We start from the raw sequence: 9,449 nt of genomic DNA, 5'->3' as shown, positions 1-9,449 counted from the left end.
ATGGCAACCACATTGTTTTCGTTCAATTTCGTCGTTATGTTTACGTGGCGATGTTCTCAAAGTCACACTTTCCGAGTACCTAAATGCAAAAGCGAGCGAACTTTTTTTCCGGTTTTGCGGATATTATCGAGATTGAAATGGAACGACTCCAGATCACGTGATCTCTGGTGGGTCTGATTGGATTGCTCCGACAATTTGTTTGCTTCCAATGGTGACGAGTTTGTTTACGTGTTGTTTACTCCCATTTCAATTTTTTTTGCATTTAAATAACACTAATGTAGGAAGATGTTATAAATAGCTGTATAAGACATTTCGTACTATATATGAGGTTTAATCCTTTCAACGATAAGTTAAGACTTAAGAGAATATCATGTAATAATTTTTCATCCCTTTTGAGTGATAGCTCCACCGATCCCTCCAATGATGGCGGAAATACATGCGTTTCACGTGATCATATTCCGCAATGTCTCCAGGAATGCGAAGTCTTATTTCTTTTTCCAATACTCTGCACGTTTTTTTCCTTTGCTGAAAACACAGCTGGCACCGTCATTCACTCAATCAAAACGCAAGGTCGCGAACAGCAATTGCAACGCCTCGTTTGCATTTAAATGGGATGACGGTTGTAGACCAGCTATCTCCGAAGCTATCACTCAGAGGGACGGAAAAAATGATCGTGTAAATCAGGATTGAAAGAGTTTTCCCTTCAGTTTTTACAGGATTTCAGACCCTCAACATTTTTACATTGTTCGACGCTTCTGAAGAGGTCATCTACAGAGCAGAGGAAGAAAGCCACGTCCTGATGCGATGCGGCCTCGGCTTCAATCGGCCGTATTACACGGAAATTAGGGACACAGACGGAAACGAAGTCATTCACATTTACAGGCGTTTTGCTTTTTCTTGCTACTGCTGCCATTGCTACCGTCAGGTATTGGTTTTTCCCATCAATTGAGTTCAAAGCATTTTAGCACTTAGTGCCACCTGCGGAATACGTCCGTCAAAAATTGTCAAAACGTGGCGGGGTGTTGTAAAATTTACCTTTGGTCTAATGAGGTTGCCAAACCATATAACCTTTATCATATTTCCATACCATATTACCATTGCCATATGAACCAGTTAATTAATTAGTTTACAAAAACCTGAAATTATATTATGTAGTCTTTCGTTATTCTCCGTTTACACTTAAGTAAAATTTGAGTAAACGAAAACGAACATTAACCTCCTAGAGAATAAAAAATCCACTGTAAAAGGGAAGATTGGCGATATTTTTTGACACAGACATTGTTCCTATCCCATGGTTTGAAAACCCGTGCTTTCTAGTGATATCAAACAAATTTTCTTATCAATCGGAACTGACAATGAGATCATAATGTCTGTGTTACTGCCATTTGGAGTGACAAATCTATCAACAGGTTGAGCTGAACGCCTATGACGTTAGCATCTTAAGATTAAATTGGAATAGCGAAATTGATACATCATGGAATTTAAGGAGGTATACGCTCTCATCTGAGACATTAATTGCCTAAAGCCAACGGTGAAATCTTAAACCCAACTCTTTCCATAATTTTCAATTTTTATTATACATTTGACCCTTCAAAGTCCAGCGAGCCAATCCATTTGTCCGGGGGGTATTTGCGAAGAGTGCCAAGGGCCGATCTATCGCCGTAATTTTTACACTCACCGCTTTAATTGCTTGTGCTTCAAGTAGCTTTTGTAATATTTTTTTAGTATCTGTCATGTTTTAACATGCCCTAAAGGATTGAAAGCAAATGAAAAAAAATAAATTTCTGTAAATGCATATTAGATTTTATATAAATTTTCAAGTGCAAACCCACAAATTCGCCATAAAAAAGCCCTGGAATTCTTCAGCAAACCAAGCAAAATAGGCTGGGACTAATACGGTTGGTATTCATAGAATAATTACTTGATTCTTTGAAAAACGTTATTTTGAAAATATTAAGTTTGAAGCGATAACAATAACAATTTGTTTCAATTTGTTCAAATTTAAACAAGTCATATAGTGTATCTTGTATGATGTGAGGCACGATATGGTGGAAGCTCTAAATATTAGTAAAATTAGATATTGCAGTATATCCACTGAGTTTTATTAAGACACTACGCGTTTCGTCGTTACAAACAACATTATCAAGTGTGACATAAGTCTTAAGAGTTCCTCCTTATATATGTCCTGGTGCCGACCCTTCTCCCCCACAACCTTAATATCCCCACTTCTCGTCACCCAAACCCCATCCTCCACCTTACAAGCACCCCATCCTCACCCTTCAAGCACCAAGACATATATTAGGAGGAAGTCTTAATACTTATGTCACACTTGATAATGTTGTTTGTAACGACGAAACGCGTAGTGCCATAATAAAACTCAGTGGAAATACTGCTATGTCTAATGTTACTAATAAGTTATAAATATATATGACTATTCAAAAATTACATACCTAATCTTTCTCCTCTTTGCTTTTAGCTCATTCTTCTTCTTTTCCACTTGTCCTTTTCTTATTTCACTTTGCTTCTTTTCTTGGCAAATTTTAGTTCAATCGATTTTTCAAATCCCTTTGATGTAAACAAACTCTTGTCCTTATGGTAAAACCCCTTGAAGAATTTGGATGTTCAATAAATACATTGTAAATTATATAACTTATCACTCTCATACTTTCCTTTCTCCTATGTACTCCTACCTGTTACTAAAATCCTACCTTTCCTTTCTCATATTTTCGTTTCCGATCCTTTCTTTTCTTTCCACTTTTCCTATTTCACTTCTGCTTCTTTTGTTTGCATAAACAATTTGTTGTCATGACTTTCCATCCTACTCCTTTATTTTAAAGATCACAGCGCCGCCATCGGATTTTGGTGGCGATTTTTTTAATACTCATATTTTATTTTAAACGAATACATAGAGAGTAAACAGAAAATTTCCATCGAAAGTGCGTGCATTCCTACGTATGAAAATGTAATGCAGAATATTATCCGTGTTCAAAGCAAGTCGTGTGTAAGCAAAAGCCGCCATATTTATTTCATAAGTGGTCCCCTCCAGTACCTCACCCCACCTTATCCAACAGGCATCTAAACTCTTCTCTCATTGGCTGTCTTTTTGACGGTCAAATGGTCTAATCCAGTCGTTCGACCATACTGATTCTATGATTTTATTTTAGGAAATTGAGGTGTCGTTGCCTAAAGGAACGTTAATTGGAACAGTGGAACAAGAGTGGAGTCTAGGGATACCCAAGTTCATTATTCGGGACATATCGGGAGACGTTATTCTACGGATTAGAGGACCTTACATCACCTTCTGTCGGCATCGCGGCGATGTGGATTTTAAGGTAACGCATTAGTCTTAGGCCTGGTCTACAATGGGAGGTAGGCAAACATAAGCCGTAAGACATAATTCGTACGCACGGCGCGCCGGAAAAAACTGATTGTCTCCAATCGAGACGTTAAACTTAAGACAAAAAATCAAAATCAAACGTTGAGTAACGATATCATGTTTTGCATTCGATATTCGTGTTTTTATAGGTATTTTATGCTTAAGTTTGTAAGGCCGTAAATTGGGAAATGTATCATTTCACGCTCGAAAATCACATTATATACGCGCTATATAACTATGTGTCTATTTTTAAAAATATTTTCATCTTCATAGAACGACTTGACGAAAATATTGTCGGAGTTAGCCACTCATTATATTGATATTTTCCTTTATTCTTGTAAGCTAGGAAGCGTCAAACTAAATTCATTCATTAACACAATATGCAATATTTTACTCTTTGAAGCTTAAACACGATATTCACTCTGCTATTAATTTTTTTTCGGAATGCCATGAATTTCCCGCAGTTTGCATTGCTTGGACACACGGTTGTGATCAACTGAATTACTTACAGCTCACTTCCGGTTGGGCGAGACTCTAGATGCCTGCAAGTGAACGCAATACCCGAATACCCTTTCAGGCTCCTTCGACTTAACTCTCTCTCTCTCTCTCTCGCGACTCTCTGACTTAACTACCACAAGAAACCCTTTGGGAGAGAAGCGTTGGGGTGAAAGCAAGTATAAGGGCTTCCGAGGAGAAAAAAATATTCACCAACTCATTATCAACTTTGTGGTATTCCATTACAAGTTTTCTTGGATATTACACAGTTACTTATACCACTGCCTTTTTACATAGCGCGACCCGGCTTCCGATGAATTATCATCATCTTCAGGCGTAAATTATGAAATTATGATTATATAAAAAAAAGCTTCCGAGGAGATTTTTACCCGAAGCGAATGCAATTCTGCCCATTGACTTCTCGGCGGTCACGCGGCTGGCCACATCAGTTCATCGAACCACAGGGAGTTCGGCTTTTGCGTTCGCTTGCGGGCATCTAGACGCTGCACTGAAAGCAATCGTGTTCAGGGCGCGTTCTGATTGGCCAGACGTAAGCCTTAAGACAAAAGGGTGAGCACTGACCATCATTACGTTTACCAACCGAGCACTGACCGCTCTGACCTCAGACCGAACAAAAAAAAAAGAAAGTGAGGTTTGCGTTTACCGACATACATTTGACATATCGATCTTCACCTAGCGAATCTGCCGTCTTTCTCTTCGCATTCCTACCTTGTGTTTATACATTGTAATACGTCTCTTTATCAAGAGTATAGAATCTAGTGTCTGAATGTGGAATTAGAGACGATAACATATAGACATTTGGACTGTGAAATTTACCTTCCTTCGACAATTCAATTCGCACTCACCGGAAATATGTATTACCATAGAGTAAGTATATTATATATATACTTACTTAATCTATGGTATATATATACTTACTCTATGGTATTACCCTCGGTCTTAGCCGCAGGACTTCAACATAAGGACGTTCACTCTAAGGTGATTTAGGTTAAGCCCTGCTGTTAAGTCAGGAAGGTAGTACTTCCGCGGAGCCTAAAATGAATCGTCCAAGGCGGGTAAATTTCCAATGAAAAATATCAGAAATACTAAACGTTGTGAGTGGGAAAATGGAGAGACCAGGGTGCCAGGAAAAATAAGAAGTGTCTGAATTTTCCTAAATGTTAATGAGCACTTTGGTTACAAGTCTTCCTGCTTTGGTATAGGCTTAAGGTCAATATTTCATCATGGCACGCGGACCAATAATTGGGCTTCAAATATACGTGTCCAGATAACTCCGTGGCCATGTCTGCACGTGACTGACCTTGATATATCAATGAAATATCCATTTTTCTTATAATCTGTCAATCGCAGTTCTACGGTCGGAAAATGAAGTATGAGAAATTTTTAAGGCTTTAGGACGAAATTTACGGCTTTTTCCAGGTTTTTTTCACGGTATACGACATTCACGGCGTATTCACGGTTTTGAGGTTTTAAAGGCTGTGTGTGAACCCTGCGACAGATATTGCTTGCCATTGTTTGCATTTGAATTTACACGGTCCATTTCTAGCTTCACATCTAAACAGAAGATTCATCATTTGTCCGTCGTTGGTGCTTAGGATAAGAACGGCGAACAAAGTTAACGTTGGCAGTTGGTGGGATGTTACTTTTGCGGACCGTTTCAATAAAAATAATTGAATTAATAAGTTCCGAACGGTCAAAGACCCTTTTGAACAGAAACTGAAAAAAAACTCAAGCCATAGTGGTCTCGAATACAGCCAGCAGCATGCCGTTGTGAATATAATGGTGCGTTTCATGATCAATGGATATGTTTATAACCACATACTGCGCATAAACTTCTCGGATTATATTCTTCATTCCAACTTTACATCTGAATAAACGTCAGACTTTCAGTTAAAACACCATGAAATGAACGAGAGTCAAAAAATAGACGTCATGAAGAATAAATACCATAGAATAATTGTCATAAAGGGAAAAGTTAAAGTCATAAACATCCTTTATTTGGTTGTGAATTGAGAAATTATCACTAATAATATGCTCAATTTCTCTCCACAGGTGCTGTTAGAAGATGGAAAAACGAAAATTGGGCAGATATCGAAGGAGAATAGAGGGTTTACCACAGAAAAGGTTGCAAATGCCGACAGATTTGGAATTTATTTTCCAATTAACTTAGACGTACGCATGAAAGCCATTTTAATAGCAGCGGCGTTTTTAATAGTAAGTGCACGCTTTGAGTCATTAAGAAAAAAATATTCTTCTTCTTCCAAAATTCATGGAAAGAATATGACTAAAACTCTGGACATCACTCAAACTTATCTCGACAGTAATTGGCTTAGAATCTTTTGGCAATGATTGGCTGTCGGATTTCTAAAATGACAGCGAGCAGAGGGATTTTTCGGAAGGAGTTAGCTCGTATACTACAGGTGACCCCAGGTGTAACCCAAGGAAGTGTTAAAAGTCCACTTTTGTTCCTACTTTAAATCGATGCCATCACCACCGCAAAGCACGAGCAAAACCAAAATGTTTAATTGTAATCATGTTAGCATTTCAAAAAATCTCTAATCCTGAAAATTTACCCATCAATCGCCAACAATCCTTGAATCGCAAATATGAAAACTTAGAAATATTTTATAGGCCTTAATTATCATACTAATTTCACGTTTTTAGGCGACATATAAAGTTTGAGTCTTCCTGGGCTCTTCTCAGAGCTAAAAGTATCGAATAAAACACTTTCCTTTTTAACACAGACATAAATAGCCTCAGAAGACTTAAAATAAGCTACAACTTAGTGGTAATTTTCCGTATGCATTTTCTTCACACGCCGGTCTCAATGCGCCGGTTTCGTGTAATCGTCACCACCGCACGATCGTCTGAAAGTGTTTGCGGAAAATTGCCACTCACTCACTCCAACCCAAGGGTTGGTTTGGTTAGTTGAAGGGTAGACCTCACCTCGGAATAGGCCACAGGCGTATGATCTTCACACATTCAGGGTAGTGTAGGACAGTTGCTTTCCCAGGGCCACCTCGTACCTCGAGTATTATTTTAGGATGTTTCGCCCTGGATTGGCACCCAAGAGCCAGCAGACAGGTTCTCTACCCCAATGGCGCAGCGAGGGGGGGGGGGGGGTTTGGGGGATAACTCCCCCCCCCCCCCCCCCCAGAGCTCAGAGAAATTTGTAAGTTACATCTATTTTACTTCATAGCGAATAGAATAGTGTGAGGATTAACAAAATATCCCTCATAAGGCCGTAAAACTCACCATCTTGAACCATTTATCTTATTTTTTCTGGCGGAAGGCACCCACTTACCCTGGTGGGTATACCACACCCTCAAATCCCCCAGTATTAGTTGCGCCTGAAACCCCCCTAGCCTTAAATCCTAGCTGCGCCCCTGCTCTACCCACTAAGCCACCACGATCCCCAAAGATTGCCACTAAGTTTTCATTTTTTAAATTATTATTTAAGTTTGAATTCCACCACGTTAACCTTGAAGCAACTCTCTATATCAAAAGACAACCTGAACTAGCCGATGGTGATAGTCACTGTTCGTCATTATCCACCACAAATAAAGCAGAGTTTTCGATTGACGTTAACTTGAACTTCAAACTCGTGTTTAGTACATGGGTGATTAAGGACGGGTGCACGATTGCGTAAAACCGTTAGCCGAAAACTTTAACCGCCAACTGTTAACGGTTTCACATAAGCGCATGCGCAGTACACAATGCGGTTTTCGGATTTCATGTGCTGTCCCTTCGGTGGGAACATGAAATACGATATCGTAATGCTTGCATTCAATATTGGAAATTAGATAAGAGGAAGTAAATGGCATCCTTTTTCCTGCGAAGAAACGGTCGAGTTCGCCGAAAGAATTCCGATGCCGGTAAATTGACAACACCACGAATTTTCTTTGCGGCTTTGAGCACCGTGAATTATACGTAGTAATGATTATCGCTGGTTCTAAAACTGTGCTATAACCCTGATCCATATTCCGTTCCCCTGAGGTAATCAACAGCCTGCAGATGTGGATTTTTTCCCGTTCTCAGGGGAACGGGTTCGGCTATTCGCCCTGTCGGGCTCTCAGCCGTTGTTGCTGTTGGTTTTCGCGGCTTCCCGCGCCGGTGTTTATTTTCTTTCGGGGGTTGGCGTTCGGTCAATTCGGTTGATGAAATTGGCCGTCTGTAGGTGTCCCACCATCGTGGGACGATGTTTGAGAAGTTTTTAATGATGTCGACGTCGCTGGTAGCAGCTCTCTGAAAGAACTCCTTTGCTGCCTCTGCCATCCTCCAGGACAGGGTGGGCTTGTCTGCAAGCTCGTAGAGGCATTCGTTTCCAAGCGAGCGAGGTGTTTTCATGATGTTTCGTAGAATTCTCCGGGCAACCACTTCCAGCTTCCTCAGGTCTCCTTTGGTTATGGTGCCGAACCATATTGGCGATGCGTACAGCATGCGTGGTAATAGGATGGCCCAGTAGATTCTGAGGCGGTCTTTAATTCTGACGTCCTCCGAAGTCGGTAGTGTTAGAACGGAATATGGATCAGAGTTATAGCACAGTTTAGTACCAGCGATAATCATTACTGCGTATAATTTGCGCTGCTCAAAGCCGCAAAGAAGGTTAATCAACAGTAAAAAAAACTCAGGCTTAAATACTCTGTTGCATACAAGATGGCCTCCAGCCTCAATGTAAACATCCGACCGAAGACCCAAGGAATCTGACTGCTATACCTGCATAGAATATTACCGTTCTTGGCAACCGTAAACCACTTTTCGGAACTTTTAAACAGGGATAACCATTAGAGTAGACTCTAAGCAAAAACTAGGCTTAATGCTCCACGGTATTGTGAAATTCGTGCAGTACGGCTCCGGTAGGATTATATCTTAAATTAAATTTCCGTTTCCACTGATGCACTGTTATCTTTTCCTTACAGAATTCCATGTACTTCGAAGTTTAGTATTGAATGTGAAAAGCAAGCATTAATGAGAGCAATCACCATGGAAGTCAATCATCAACCAAACGAAGATTGGAAACTGGATTAATAAAACATGTATCTATCGTCCACTCATTTTAACTTCGAAAATTAGTTACAACGCTTCGAAGCTGAGTTCTTCATAAAGAATGGAAGTTTTGACCTATGGTAATGACACCATGTGTCAAAAATCAGGGATATAACGAATTTTCACCATTAAAAAGAATGGATAGCATAAAAAATTATATTTACTTCAAGTCATCATTCTATTCCCCAAAATGATGCCTAAGGCAGTTGAAGATCAGCAATAATATCTAACATGTTTCATTGTTTTTAATACTCGGTCCTTTCAAATTTCATTCTCCTAAGAATGAAGGGACTACCTTTATACGTGTCCAGTTCTCCTTTTTGTAAAATCTTTCCACGTAGGAATCAAAAAAGATTGATGCTTTCATGGAGTGCCAACCCTACTACTTGGCCAGCAGTTTCTTGATTGATGATAAGTATTCATGAGTTGTACCTATCCTTTGGCCCCTCTAATTTGTTAATTAATTTATGGCGTTAAAAATACAAATAAAAGCATTAATTACGTGTGACTG

At 39.6% G+C, this 9,449-nt stretch overlaps 1 long non-coding RNA gene across 1 annotated transcript; it reads left to right on the top strand.

Moving 5' to 3' along the window:
• Positions 1-6,057: 6,057 nt before the first annotated feature.
• LOC124174128 lies at positions 6,058-8,997 on the top strand. Its single transcript, XR_006868870.1, has 2 exons — positions 6,058-6,106; positions 8,812-8,997. It is a non-coding gene; the product is annotated as an uncharacterized LOC124174128 (long non-coding RNA).
• The last annotated feature ends 452 nt before the right edge of the window (positions 8,998-9,449 follow it).

The sequence above is a fragment of the Ischnura elegans genome, chromosome 2 (assembly GCF_921293095.1).
Source record: "Ischnura elegans chromosome 2, ioIscEleg1.1, whole genome shotgun sequence".
Taxonomy (NCBI): Eukaryota; Metazoa; Arthropoda; class Insecta; order Odonata; family Coenagrionidae; genus Ischnura; species Ischnura elegans.
This window is presented reverse-complemented; position numbering and strand designations above follow the sequence as displayed.